Raw genomic sequence first — 14,818 nt, 5'->3', positions numbered from 1 at the left:
ATTTTTACGCTTGTATCGATGGGTTTCACAAATAGTACATTGATCCAGGTTTGCATACTCTTCATGAAACAGGACACAATCCTCCTTACATGTATGTATTTTTTTTCTATTTCCAATCCCAAAGGACAAATTATCTTCTTCACGTCGTAGATGATCTTGGGCACCTTGTTCCTCTCTAGTAGCATGTCCCTTAGCAGATACAACAATTCTATAAAACTCCTATCAAACCAATGATGGGTTGCCTTCAATTGCAGAAGCGTAAGCATCACAAACAACAACATGTATTTCTCCTTACAGCTAGGATAAAATGGTGTCTTCGAGTCTTGCACTAGTTTCTAGAATTTGGCAAACTCACCATCACTATGCTCATCGTGCCCCTCAACATCATGCACCATTTGGTCCACATTCTCCACCAAATCCATGTAGTCATCATTGAACCCTAATATGTATGCGTCCCTGAGATAATCATCCATATCACCGGCTGGCGGGAGTCCTTGATCCATACTATCGTTCGGGAGGACTAGATCCATTTCCCCTTCATTAAGGCATTCCTCACCGTGTTTGTTCCAAATTTGATATCTCTCTTTCAATCCATGCCTTAACATGTGATCGTACACATTGTTAGGTTTCAGGAACTTCTTCTCATTCTTGCAATCATAGCATGGACACCGCATTGCCATTTTACTCGGACCTTCCATCTACCACCATGGCACTCATGAAAGACTTCACCCCACTCATGTACTCATTACAACTATGGCAATCAAGGTACATCCAACTTCGGTCTGCCATCTACAAATTGAAAAAATATTCGTTGTTAATAGAAACTACAGACTACATAAAATTGAATAAGTATAAAATTCTAACTAAATTAAGAGTAGATTGAATCCAATTTCTTATCAAAGGCGAAGGATCCTAGCTAATTTCTACTGTTGGGGGGGGGGGGGGTGGGAATAAGCCAGCCTAAGGATAATGGTTGAGGATTACTATCCAGGTCCCCCCGGAGCCTTGATCTCCAGATCCTCAGCTAAAGGCTCGACCTCCAAAGTCATCAGGTCCCTTCACGGTACGTCTTCGTACTTGTGAAGCCTTCCCTTGGCTTAACCGGCTCAGCCTCCCGAAGGCTCAGCCTCCCAAAGCCTCGGTCCCCTGAAGCCTCAGCCTCTTGAAGCCCCGGTCCTCCGGATCCTGCTTCCCAAAGCGTTCACCTCCCGGATCCATGCCTCCCGAGGCCCCTACCTTGGGATGATCCGGCCACCTTCCCGAAGGCAGCAGGGTGAGTCAGCAGTCCCTAGGAAGATCTACCGAAAGGGGAGCACCGGTCGTGCTTTGCCTGCCAGGAAGTGACTGGCATTAAAGTCCTAGGCTGATGGGTGCCACTCTGACACCCTAGCGTAATTGAGGCTACCCTGACACCCCTGATAGTGCGGCGCCGGGCCGTAATTGTCGACCGGCTCGCCGCACTCCAGAGGGCAGGCACCATGATAGTTACCACAGTAGATATTTATCTCCCCGATAGGGTAGAAAGTAGTTGTCTGGGATAAGGCCCAGTAATTCGGTTGGGTCCCAGATATTCGTACATTACGATAACTTGTACGCCAAGCTACGTATGACCCTATAAATAGGGGGCCATGGTCATCTGGGAAAGGGACAGAGGACAAGAAGGCTAGACGGTCACAATGGACACAGAACACGCATCACAGCAAACCTGTGATTCTCCCCCCAGATCGATCCATTTTTCCTATCAACAATATACTCGTGGTGTTCCTTCCTCTTAAACTTCGTCTCCAAGCTTGAGTCTCCTCCTTAGAAGAAACTCTCACCGTATTTGCTAGGGCAAGACGAACTCTTGCTCCAACATCTACATAAGCAAAGATAGGTTCTAATCCCATTTGAGGATATGTGGCCCAAGTAAGTTTCTATGCTCTTGTACAGTTCTAGAGAAAACTTTGACAGCATCTCCCCACTGTTCTCCAAATAGACGTCTCGACAATGAGGCAAGAGGGTGTGTATCTAGAGAACAATAGGGAAATGCCACTAAAATTCTCTCTAGAACCATACAAGAGCACAGAAAACTACTACTCGAGCAAGTATGAATCATCGCAGTATCAAATACCCATGAATCATTAGGATGAATAGCAAGATTAATTTCAAAAACATTTATTCCTGAAGTGGAAGTCTCACTTCCCTTCTTCGTCTTGAGTTCTTCTAGGTATAGCTTGCAGTTCCTTCGCTAATGGCCATGCTTATGGCAGTGGTAGTAAGCATCAGTAGCAGCAAATCTAGCCTTGGACTTTCCAATAGGTTTAGGCTTAGAGTTTGAGATCTCATCTGAAGTCTTAGCCTTGGCCTTGCGTTTTCCCTTCTTACTATCCTAATCATCATCACATGACTAGAGCTTTTCTTAATGCTTTCCTCATTAGTCATTAGCATCACATGCAATTCAGCCATGCTTTTCTCCATACTATTCATATAAAAGTTCAGAATAAATAGCTCAAAGGTCACAGGGAGTGACTGGAGAATCACATTAGTAACTAACCCTGGGATAAGGGGAAAACCAAGCTTTTCCAGGCCCTCAATGTAACCAAGCATCTTGATCACATGAGGACTGATTGGGCTACTTTCTACCAACCTGCACGCAAACAAGGACTTTGAGGTGTTAAACCTCTAAGCCCTAGCTTGGTTCTCAAACATGTTATAGAGTCCCACAATCATATTATAAGTATCCATATTCTCATATTGTTTCTGAAGCTCAGAGTTCATTGTGGAAAGCATGAGATGGCTAACATCAAGTGCATCATTAGTGTGCTTCTCATAAGCTCACTTTTCAACGACTGTGGCACTCTCTTCTAGTTCAATAGGATAGGGAACCTCAAGAATGTATTCCTTTTTCTCTTTCTTAGAACAATTCTCATATTACGATACCAATCAGTAAAGTTTGTTCGAAAAAGCTTCTCTTTTTCAAAAATCGATCACATGTTAAAACTGAAAGCGTTATTACTGGTAGGTTCCATGATCTACAACAAAAAATAAACATGCAAATTCAGTACTATGTTTATGTGAATATTCTATTAAAAAATTTAACAAAAGATGCTTCACTATATGTTTTACATCTGTTTTCCTCTAACGACATACAATGTTCCAAAGATCCACATTCATCTCAGTTCTACTGAGCTTTGACATCACCACTAGAAACCTAGTGACACAGGTAGGCAACAACTTGCTAATCACATCCCTATATGGCTCTTGTTTGTAGATTGGCATTGAATGCCCTGGCGCCCAACACCATGCCCCAAAGCCTGATAGCTCTGTTAAGTAAACCAACACTATGCTATAGATGTCCGATATCTGCCCCATTCAATAAGATAATTGAAGGTACCCTACTTTTGTAGACCTACCACACAATAATCAAATTTTCATAGGTGTAGCTATTGGAAGGTGTTGGAGCAAGACTTCATCTTTTCCTAGCAAGTACGGCGAGAGTTTCTTCTAAGGAGGAGACTCAAGATTGGAAATGAAGTTTAAGAGGAAGGAACACGACGAATGTATTGATGGTAGAGAAAATAGATCGCTCTGGGAGGAGTATCACAACGTGACTTGGTGTGTTTTCACCTCTATGTCTTTTTCGCTATTTTTCTCGTCCGCTCTGCCGAGATGACCATGGCCCCCTATTTATAGGGCCATGCATAGCTTGGCGTACAAGTTATCATAATGTACAAATATCTGAGATCTGACCGAATTCTAGGCCTTATCCTGAATAACTACTTTCTACCCTATCGGGGAGCTAAATATCTACCATGGTAACTATCGTGGTGCCTGCCCCCCTAGAGTGCAGCGAGCTGATCACCAATTGCTGCCCGACGCCGCACTATCAGGGGTGTTAGGATAGCCTCCATTACGCCAGAGTGTCAGAGCGGCGTCCATCAGCCTAGGCTTTTAATGCCGGTCACTTCCTTGCAAGCAAAGCATGACCGGTGCTCCCCTTTTGACAGATCTTTCCTAAGGCCTGCTGACTCACCTTGTAGCCTTCGGGAAGGCGGCCCGAGCAGCCCGAGGCGGGGGCCTCGGGAGGCATGGATCCAGGAGGTGAAGGCTTCGGGAAGCAGGACTCCGGAAGGCCAGGGCTTCAGGAGGCTGAGGCTTCGGGGGACCGAGGCTTCGGGAGGCTGGATTTTTGGGAGGCTGAGCCTTCAGGCGGCCGAGCTGATTAAGCCAAGGGAAGGCTTCACAGGTACGAAGAGTTACCGTGAAGGGACCTGATGACTTCGGAGGTAGAGTCTTTAGCTGAGGGTCTGGAGATCAAGGCTCCGGAGGGAGCTGTATAGTAATCTTCAACCATTATCCTCAGGCTGGTTTATTTTCTTCCCAATATTAACCCCTCATTCTTGGGCCCCGATGTTTCGGAGGGGGGAGAGGATGTAGAGGAAAACCAACCCAGACCTAGTATACTATCAAGGATGCCTGATGGCAATTCCCTGACCTTTAAGAAGCTTTTTTCATTAGAAACCGTGGGCGTCGATGGCGGGCCCAAGGCTGATGGGGTACTGGTGGTGGTGATCTGCTCCAGAGCTTGTTGGAGCTATCATTCGTGGTGTCGAGACCCCAGGCCAGAGGGACGTCGATGGATGTGGTGTACTTCTGGGGTCCGTGCTGAGACCGATACAGGTTATCTGGATTCCTTTGGTATGGTTCTTCCTGCCTTTTGAGGTTGCCAAGGTAGAGGTTACGTGTAGGATTGGAAGATCCTACGCATTTTCCTGGCAGGATAAGACATACCACTGCCGCATTTGACTGGACAATGCGGGAGGTCGTTTAGGGTCTTGTGCCCACGCCCATGTCACGCGCCGAAAGGAGTTTGGGTTATTAATGTGACTGGACGTCCGTGCGAGAAAATGAGGCATTCATCGTGGAGCGCTGCCACATGTTGGTGGAACGACCGGGGCATGGCCATGGACCCCTCAGGCATTCAATGGGGGACATTGCGGTGTTGATTCCGCTTCATCTTCCGGACTTACATGGCTGCTTGGCCCGGGTATAAAGGTGGGGTCACCTGGCTGGAGTCTCCATACCCTATGAGCGAGCAGTTAACCATGACTTGAGTATGGCGTCGTCTTCCTCCTTATCCTCTTTGGAGATGTTGATGATCTCGACGGCTTCTTCGGGAGCCAAACCGTTTCGATCATCGGTAGAGGTGCCGTTGACCGCGCCACTTCCATCTTTGCAGGGGAGGCGGCTGCCTACCACTCTAGCCCGAGCTTTGGCTGGGGAGGCCATGCCCATCGAGATCATTGATATCTCCGATGATGATGAGGAGATCGACTGGGATCTCCTTCGGGGGGAGAGCAAGCAGGCGTCTGTGGAGACAACGGCGAAGGAGGAGGCCAGGAAGGCGAGGGAGAAGGCCCCGCCGGCTACCTCCTCGGACTCTTCTTCATCCTTCGATAGCTTGGGAGCTAGCTACTATATCAGCTTTTGCAGCTGCAGGCCGCAGATGAGGCACATACGCCGTACCATGCGTGGCCCTTGCCGGGACCCGTAGGAGGTGAAGGCAGTCACCGGGATGGCGTACTTGGTGACGTTGTGAGGCATCCATGTCTCACGGTTGACCATGGCCTTGCTGTGGGCTCATGGCCTGACTTAGTCACCTTGTACTCTTTCTCACCCTGTTTTGCTCCGTAGGGATCTATCTTCTTCATGGCAATTTCTGTACTGTCGCTTCTGTATGTGTCCTCTGGATGTACTAGTTGTTTAATAATATAATATGGACCTTCGGGGCCGGTCATGTTTCCTTCTATATCCGAGTGCAAGGGGATCTTTCAACAGGTGACCGTATGTGTGTGTGCCTTCATGCCTTCATGCCTTCAAGCCGCGCTTCTTCGTCCCCTTCGTAGGTGATGGGTAGTTTTTCTGATGACCGAGGTACCGAGCCTTCGCATAGATCATCGCCGGTTTCATTCCTTATAGGGGAGAGGTGGCATCGGGAATTTGGTGGTGGTAGATACGTAGGGTAACTAAGGAGAGTCGGGTGAAGTAGTGGCGACCTTGTCGTTCCCGGTTATTGTGTACTCTTCGGGCTCGGCACTGGTCGGGCCTTCTTCCCAATTTGTTCCAGATTTTTGACTCAGCGAAGTCCATCTGGAACCTTTGGAGACAAGCTCCGGAGGTGATCCTTGACCCTTCGGGTTCCTTAGTGACTGCTCAGGTTGAAGGCGATGGTGTGTCAGAGGCGAAGCCGAAGGCTAGGTAGGAGAGGTGGTCCGCGACCCCCTCGGCCCTTAGCCGCTGCCCGGTTCCAGAGGTACTCCGTCCGGAGCCTGGTGACGACGTGTCGGAGGCGAAGCCGAAGGCTAGGCAGGAGAGGTGGTCCACGACCCCTCGGCCCGTAGCCGCTGCCCGGCTCCGGAGGTACTCCGTCCGGAGCCTGGCGACGGTGTGTCGGAGGCGAAGCCGAAGGCTACGCAGGAGAGGTGGTCTGCAACCCCCTCAGTCCTTAGCCGCTGCCCGGCTCCGGAGGTACTCCATCCAGAGCTTGGCGACGGCGTGTCGGAGGCGAAGCCGAAGGATAGGCAGGAGATGTGGTCCGCGACCCCCTCGGCCCTTAGCCGCTACAATAAATTGCAGTCTCTGCAATGGACAGTTGAGGGTTCCACTATGTTTCCCGTGCCACGCAGCGTGGGCTCTTATTAAATGTTAGTATAACACTCATAAATCGATGTATGAAATGCGTCTTTAAAGGAGATGGTAGGTTAATGATTTTACCTTTTACCATACGTGTTTGAGTCACGCGGGTCATAACTTTCCCTGTAGGGAGGGGGATTATTAGACCCCTTTGATCTGTGTGATGTGGTCTTTGGAGGCCAGCGGGTTTCGTATCCCTTCGGCACGGAGCCATTTGCCTTCAAGATGCCGGGGTACTCTTCCCGTTAGGTCCTTTCAGAACCTTTCCGCCCAGCGGAGTTTTCCGAAAACATCCCCATTGCGGGGGGGGGGGGGGTTTGGAAGTCTCTCCGTTTTGGCGGAGGTTTGGTAAAACTCTTCGTTTTTGCCGGAGGTTTGGTAAGACTCTTCGTTGTGTGGAGTTTTGGAAAAATTCTCCATTGTGCGGAGGTTTGGTAAGGCTCTCCGTTTTTGCTGGAGGTTTAGTAAAGCTCTCTGTTGCGCGGAGGTTTGGTAAAGCTCTCCGTTTAGTGGAGGTTTGGTAAAGCTCTCCGTTTTTGCCTAAGGTTTGGTAAAGCTCTCCGTTATGCGGAGGATTGGTAAGGCTCTCTGTTTTTGCCAGAGGTTTTGTAAGGTTCTCCGTTTTTGCCGACGGTTTTGTAAGACTCTCTATTTTTGTCGGAGGTTTTGTAAGGTTCTTTGTTTTTGTCGAAGGTTTTGTAAAGTTCCCCATTTTTGCTAGAGGTTTTGTAAGGTTCCTTGGCATGTATTAATGTCGAAGGCCCTACACACTATCGGAGCTACGCAATACCTTCCAGGAAACCTAGGCAGTCTTCCCATCCAGGTGACCTAGGCAAGCTATGCCCGTGGTGTGTAGGCTTGTCGTGCTCCCGTGGAAACGTTCGAGGTGCACCACAACACTGTCCACCAAGGATGTGCCCTAGCGTGTGGCATTTATACGACCGAAGCTATGCAATACCTTCCAGGAAACCTAGGCTTGATGCCTTAGCGGTGACCTAGGCATGCTGCGCCCGCAGTATATAAGCATGTCGTGCAGAGAGGATTCATTGCGACAGCATTCCTCAAAGCATCGCATCCTCACATCAGGGCAGTCCCCTGATATGCGGCGTCCACACACTATCGAGGCTGCACAATACCTTCCAGAAAACCTAGGTAGTCTTGCCTTCCAGGTGACCTAGGCATGCTACGCCCACGGTGTGTTGGCTCCACTTCCTACCAGGGCAAAGCCTACCCTCCGGGAAATATTTTCAGGTGACCTTGGGTTTAGACAAGCAATGCTTACTGGTGCGTGGGCTTGTCACGCCTCCAGAGAAATCCCCTGGGGGCGCCGCAACTACATTATCAAGGAAGTCCCTTGATAATCGGCATCTACACATTATCGAGGCTACACAATAGCTTCCAGGAAACCTAGGCAGTCTTGCCTTCCAGGTGACCTAGGCATGCTACGCCCGCGGTGCGTAGGCATGTTGTGCAACGAGGATTCCTTGCGACAGCATTCCTCAGAGCACCCCAACTCCTCCACCAAGGATATCCCCTAGGGCGTGGCTTAGACACCTGAGGCTATGCAAATGCCTTCCAGGGCACCCTGGGCATAATCTGCCTTACAAGTGACATAGGCATAAGCGGCGCCCGTGGTGTGTGGGACTCACTGTCTACTGGGACTACGCAATGCTTTCCAGAAAATCTAGGCAGTCTTGCCTTCCAGGTGACCTAGGCATGTTATGTCCACGGTACGTGGGCTTGTCATGCCAACCAAAGATGTCCTAAGGGTGGCGCCGCAACACGGTCTATCAAGGAAATCCCTTGATACGTGGCAACTACACTTCCAAGGCCGCACAATGCTTTCCAGGAAACCTGAGCAGAACCGCCCCCCAGGAAACCTAGGCACGATGCGTCTGTGGGAGTGTAGGGATTTTGCATGGTTATACTAGCTATGTTTTGCAGTCTACTGTTGGCAATAAGAAGCTAATTGTAGCATAAAACATAGCTAGGCTATATAACTGTTCATGCTAAATGAGAATGTAACTTAAGTTCTACTGCTTCTACCTAGTGGCTATCTATTGCAAAAGACTTCTAGCAGTAAGGTTGGAGGCCTCCAACAGACTCTAACCCTGCCGTATGAAAGACGGATTACTAGGTAAACTACTTGGTAGTTAACAGTGGGCATACCTTTGTAGAAATAAGGCCTCTATTGTGAGGCTTGGTGGCCTCGAAGCCTGTGGCTAGGCTGGGAGAGGTGGTACTTGACCCCCTCAGCCTTTAGCCATTGCCCGGCCCCGAAGGTAATCCGTTTGGAGCCTGGCGACAGCATGTTGGAGGCATAGTCAAAGGCTAGTTGGGAGAGGCGGTCCTCGACCGCCTCGGCCCTTAGCCACTGCCCAGCTCCGGAGGTACCCCGTCCGGAGCCTGGCGACGGCGTGTCCCCGACTTAGTTCTCGTTGCTGGATGTGGTACCATTGGTAGTAGGGTCGGTAGTGACAGTGCAGGGTTGAGGGGCCAGGGATTTGCCCGGGAGTTTGCCCTAGACCTCCGAACCCTACGTCGTCCTTTGCCTACTCCTTCTACTGCCAGGTATTCTGCTTGCCTTCCGAGGTATTCCTCCCAGAAGGTCATGAGGGTGCGGCAGTCGTTAGTGTTGTTTCCATGCCCTGGTCCGTGTAGGATGCACCCATGTGCCTCCGGGGGCGCCGGAGCTTGGAGTTGTCATTGGGGTCGCTCCCGAAGGCGGTGTGTCTCAGAGCCTGTGGTTTCCCCAGGGTCTCCTTCCCCTTTGGGAGACCATCAAGGCTGCCCGGTGAACCGGCTTTTGGAGCCAAAGTGGTTCTGACTATGCCTCCCCAGACGATGTGGGCTTAGGGTTCCCTACACGCGGTTGGTGTTGCGAGGGCGATGTCGGAGGCTCTGGCGAGATCTGTGCACCCGAGAGCCCTCCATCTCCTTGGAACCCTCTTTCGCCTGAGGGGTCCAAGGAGGGCGCTAGGTGGATAGACTTTTTGAAGATGTTGGCTCGCTCAGGGTATCCCAGGTGTGGTCGAAGAGGATACCTAGGGACCACGCCCAGGTGGGAGCACTCCTGGGTTGGACCGCTCAGAACCATTAGAAGGCGGCCTGCTTAGCTGTGGCTTCGGCCGCATCCTCTCCTGAGGTGGTGAGATATTTGTCGTGCAGAGGCTGGAAGGCCCCTGTGCCATCTGAGTTGGCCAAGGTCGGAGGAACGCCATCCCACACGGCAGCAGGGCTGGAGCATGCATACGGTGCGTATGGCTGAAACAGCCACGCATATGGTTGCATGCTTGCAACGGTGGGTATGGTGGTTTTAGCTAGCCCTTTGGTGGTTTTCCTGTGGATTCCTACCTCTCTTAGCACTTCTGTGTTCGACTCCCCATGGACGGCGCGCTGTTGGAGCAAGAGTTTGTCTTGCCCCAACAAGTACGGCGACTCCCCATGGACGGCGCGCTGTTGGAGCAAGAGTTTGTCTTGCCCCAACAAGTACGGCGAGAGTTTCTTCTAAGGAGGAGACTCAAGTTTGGAGACGAAGTTTAAGAGGAAGGAACACCATGAATGTATTGATGGTAGAAAAAATAGATTGCTCTGGGAGGAGTATCACAGCGTGACTTGGTGTGTTTTCACCTCTGTGTCTTTTTCGCTATTTTTCTTGTCCGCTCTGGCCAGATGACCATGGCCCCTTATTTATAGGGCCATGCGTAGCTTCACATACAAGTTATCATAATGTACAAATATCTAAGATCTGACCGAATTTTGGGCCTTATCCCGGATAACTACTTTGTACCCTATCAGGGAGATAAATATCCACCGTGGTAACTATCGTGATGCCAGCCCCTTGGAGTGCGGCAAGTTGGTCGCCAATTGCTGCCCGGCGCCGCACTGTCAGGGGTGTTAGTATAGCCTCTATTACGCCGGAGTGTCAGAGCGGTGTCCATCAGCCTAGGCTTTAAATGCCGGTCACTTCCTTGCAGGCAAAGCACGATCGGTGCTACCCTCTCGGTAGATATTTCCTAAGGCCTGCTGACTCACCTTGTAGCCTTCAGGAAGGTGGCCTGAGCAACCCGAGGCGGGTGCCTCGGGAGGCATGGATCCGGGAGGTGAAGGCTTCGGGAAGCAGGACTCCGGAAGGCTGGGGCTTCAGGAGGTCGAGGCTTTGTGAGGCCGAGTTTTTGGGAGGCTGAGCCTTCGGGAGGCCAAGCCGGTTAAGCCAAGGGAAGGCTTCACAGGTACGAAGAGGTATCGTGAAGGGACCTGATGACTTAGGAGGTCGAGTCTTTAGCTGAGGATCCGGAGATCAAGGCTCCGGAGGGACCTGGATAGTAATCTTCAACCATTATCCTCAGGTTGGTTTATTTTCCCCCCAACATAAGGGTATCAATTACTCTTAAGTTTTCTAAGGGAAACTACACTACCATGATTATCATATCCACTACTTATAAAATATGAAAGAATAGTATGACATGAATATAAAAAGTATCACAGATAATTAGATTAATTATGACATAGTATGGCCCTTCCCATGGTGATCTCCATCCCCAAGTTTCATGTCCTTATAGCCATCATGCTCGAAGGTTCCATGATCATATACTAAGCTACTACATCTAATAGCTAGCAATGAATTACATGATAATATCAAGCATCACATATCGACACGTAGGTCGTTATATAATAACATGACAGTCTTAGCCTATAATTAACCATGACTCACAGGCCACAAAAATTACATGCATGCATCACATACATAATAAGGTTGTACTAGTCACATTATTCTCTCCAAAAATAAGTTAAGCATAGAATCGAATTCTAATGTCACAATGTGAATATGTTATTATAACAATCTATTCGTGTACGCTACGCAATGGTGGTCCCACTGGCTAGTCAGCGGGTAAGGAGTCAAAGGGGTCAGCGGGTGGGGTATCAATTATTCTCATAAATACATAGATCGTATCTCTGAAATAGTTATGAAAATCTCATCGAACTGATCATATCAAGCCTATTACGAGTCATTCACAATACCTCAATTTCCACTGGATCAATCATGTTGATTATCGCGTGAGGTTTTCTAGACAACAACAACACACACAACCTTGATCTACTATTCTTCCAACCATGTAGCGGCATGCGTTGTTAGCCCCGATGGTGACTCCAGTCGGTAGGGTCAAGTCACACTCGCGGCCAAGTGGGAGAGCGAGCTAATCTTTTTAGTCATATGGTTCCATCAATTCACACCTCATCCGACCCCAATTACATCAAACCATGCATCAACCGATCCATCATATGACCAATCACAAGAATAATAATAGATCCAATCTATTACTACTACATATCATCTATGTGACCGATCCATATCAAAAACTACGAATGTAGGCTCTGATACCACTATTAGGGAATGGGTAGGCTACGCTAGGACAAATCAAAATTTATCTATCGTATTCAACCAGAAAACCATACTAGTAGGAGATCATGGATCGTTACCGCTAAATACGCAGTGCAGCGGAAGAAGAGTCGTGCACGTCCATGAAGAGGAAGTAGTCGATCTCGTTGACCACGAAGAGGAAGCAATGACCATGAAGAGTAAGCAGCAACCATGAAAAGGATCAATCTCGTCCTAGCATCTTGTCGTCGATCAGCACAGCACAAATGGCAGTAGCGCCTCCACGGTATCCACATTAACGAGGATGGAATGTCGTACGTCAGTTTTCTAGCACCACGCCCAGCTAGGGTTTCATAGGGAGGTCAGGAAGAGGTGGTGGCTAGGTTTTAATGGTTGCGGAATCCCCATGCTCACGGCCCCTACCTCCTCTTATATAGAGCACGCTAATGGGCCTTCCACGCTGGTGGCCCATAATGACTCTAATATCTCATGGATCAGAATCCAATCAAGTCCATGTACGGACCTAATCCGAATTGGTGATTCCTCTAGGGCATATCACCAACAACAACTACCTCCACTGGTGTGGGCTTGGCATCTTCCACTCTGCCATCGAAGATGACACTTTGGGAAGCACAACACCAAGGTAAGGCACTTTGTTTCCCCCTTCGAATTTTGGATTAACTTGATTTTATTGGAGGTCAACATGGTGGAGAGGGAACTTTGGAAGTTTAACTTTAACTTTAAGAAAAACTTGATTTTAACTTCAAATTTGGAAGTTTAACTAGCTTGATTCCTAGGATTACAAGAATTTTACAAAATTAATAATCATATAACAATTGTGGAGAGGGAAGGAGTAGAATACCTTCTGACACTTTCCTTGTGACAATTAATTGCGTCAAATAATTTGATGTAATGTTCGTGTAACCCTGCAAAGAATAGTTTCACAGAACCAATCATTCCAAATAATGGAGCTTGGCGATGGAGTGATCTACTCTTCTCCTTCATGCCTTCAGCCCTGATGAAAAATACTTTCAAAGTTCCACTTTTCATCTCTGTGAAAACAGGGGGAATAAAATAGAAAAAAAGGCAATACATATATACTGCCCAAGCAAAAGAGTTACAGGGTGGGAGTTTCTTCACTTCAAACTTCTAATGACTAAAAGTAGTTAAGCTAAAGAGTTCCAGTGATGCATCACGGGAAAACCAAGCAGTTAATGCAAGCTCAAGAATCAGGACTACTCTTAATCCTAATTCATTGCACTGCTTGGCCTGTTTACATAATCTATTTTTATATCATGTGTTCCTTAATCCATTAACTAAAAAGAATTATCATGTTTCTGCTCTGTTCTTCAACAGTCTCAGGCTCTTAGCAATAACAGCAATCTCGGATTGGTGCTTCCAGTGGGAAACAACTTAATCATACTGAGGTGAGCAACATTGTGTTGAGTGCCAATGAGGTTTCTATTGTCTCCCCAGTGGGAGGCTCAATACCAAGCAAAATATCACAATCAAACCATTTTAGGCTACAGTCTTGTGCCCATTGGTTATCCAACATAATTTGCAGCTAGGATATGTTAGTGTAATTTACAGCATAGGTAGGATTTGTTTATATTTCGTAGTTCTTACTGTCAACTATTTCCTGTTTAGACTTGTTTAGCAATGTGTTACCTGAATTTGTGTTCCACGGTCATGATTGTATCTCTATATTTTTCTTCGTGGTCTGTGAAACTATTTTCCAAGTGAAGTATTATGTTGGATGACTAGGATGGCTTAGAAACATATAATCGAAGAGAAAGTACAAATGTCAGAATATCTATGTTCTTGTGATCTACCAAATTATCAATCAAACCATATGTAGTTTTGCACTAAAAATGTACCAAGTTGTATTACATCCCAACAGTCCTTCAGTCTTCAAGTCAAATATATTATTTTCTCAATCACTTGTCATTTGCTATTCAATCATAGCCATAAAAAAGAACAATTGAAAACATTGTGAACCCAACATTATAGTGCTATTTTATTTGGGAGAAAACAACGGTGAGGTTTAATCCCTCACTTGAACTTTACTGATGCGAGTTAATCTAAACCGTGCTAAAAGTAATACATTAGAAGTGGAGCTTCCTAATCACCATGTAGTTTGGGAGCAAAGTCTGAGCAATGAAAGCAAATAATTGTTAGTAATAAGCAGAACTACTATGTCTCTATATCAACCAACAACAATGTGAACAAACCCCTTACTGTTAGTAGGTTAATATATGTTTTTTTTGCGCCCTATATGGTGTAGATGTGAGAAATGCAATTATATACCCTTATGATTCATCATGTCTTTAGAGTTCAGCAATACTTGGACTGCATATATCTGAGAAGCTCTTCCATCTAGGCCATTTCTATATTCCACTATATTAATATCTGAAATAAAATAAGGAGAAACTTCAAATAAGCAGTAGACAAAAGAAGAATATGTGTCGGCATATACATATACATGTTTTTTGGGTTTGAATCACCACATGTTGGTTATATACTGTCAGGTTATGATGTGAGATACAAAGGCCCTGTTTGGATAGGCTATAGCTTTAGAGCTTCTGGTCAGCTGAGGAAGCGGTTGTGGCTATTGAATTTTGGTTGTTGGTTTTTAGAATAAACTTTTAGCTTCTCAGCACACCAAAAGCCAAAAAAGCTCATCTCAAACTGCTTCTCAGCTTCTAGTTTATTTCAGCCACAGTCACTTCCTCAGCCAGCCAAAAGCCACCAGAAGCTGGGGCC

The sequence above is a fragment of the Phragmites australis genome, chromosome 17, assembly GCF_958298935.1.
Source record: "Phragmites australis chromosome 17, lpPhrAust1.1, whole genome shotgun sequence".
Lineage (NCBI taxonomy): Eukaryota > Viridiplantae > Streptophyta > Magnoliopsida > Poales > Poaceae > Phragmites > Phragmites australis.
Note: the sequence above shows the minus strand (reverse complement) of the source record.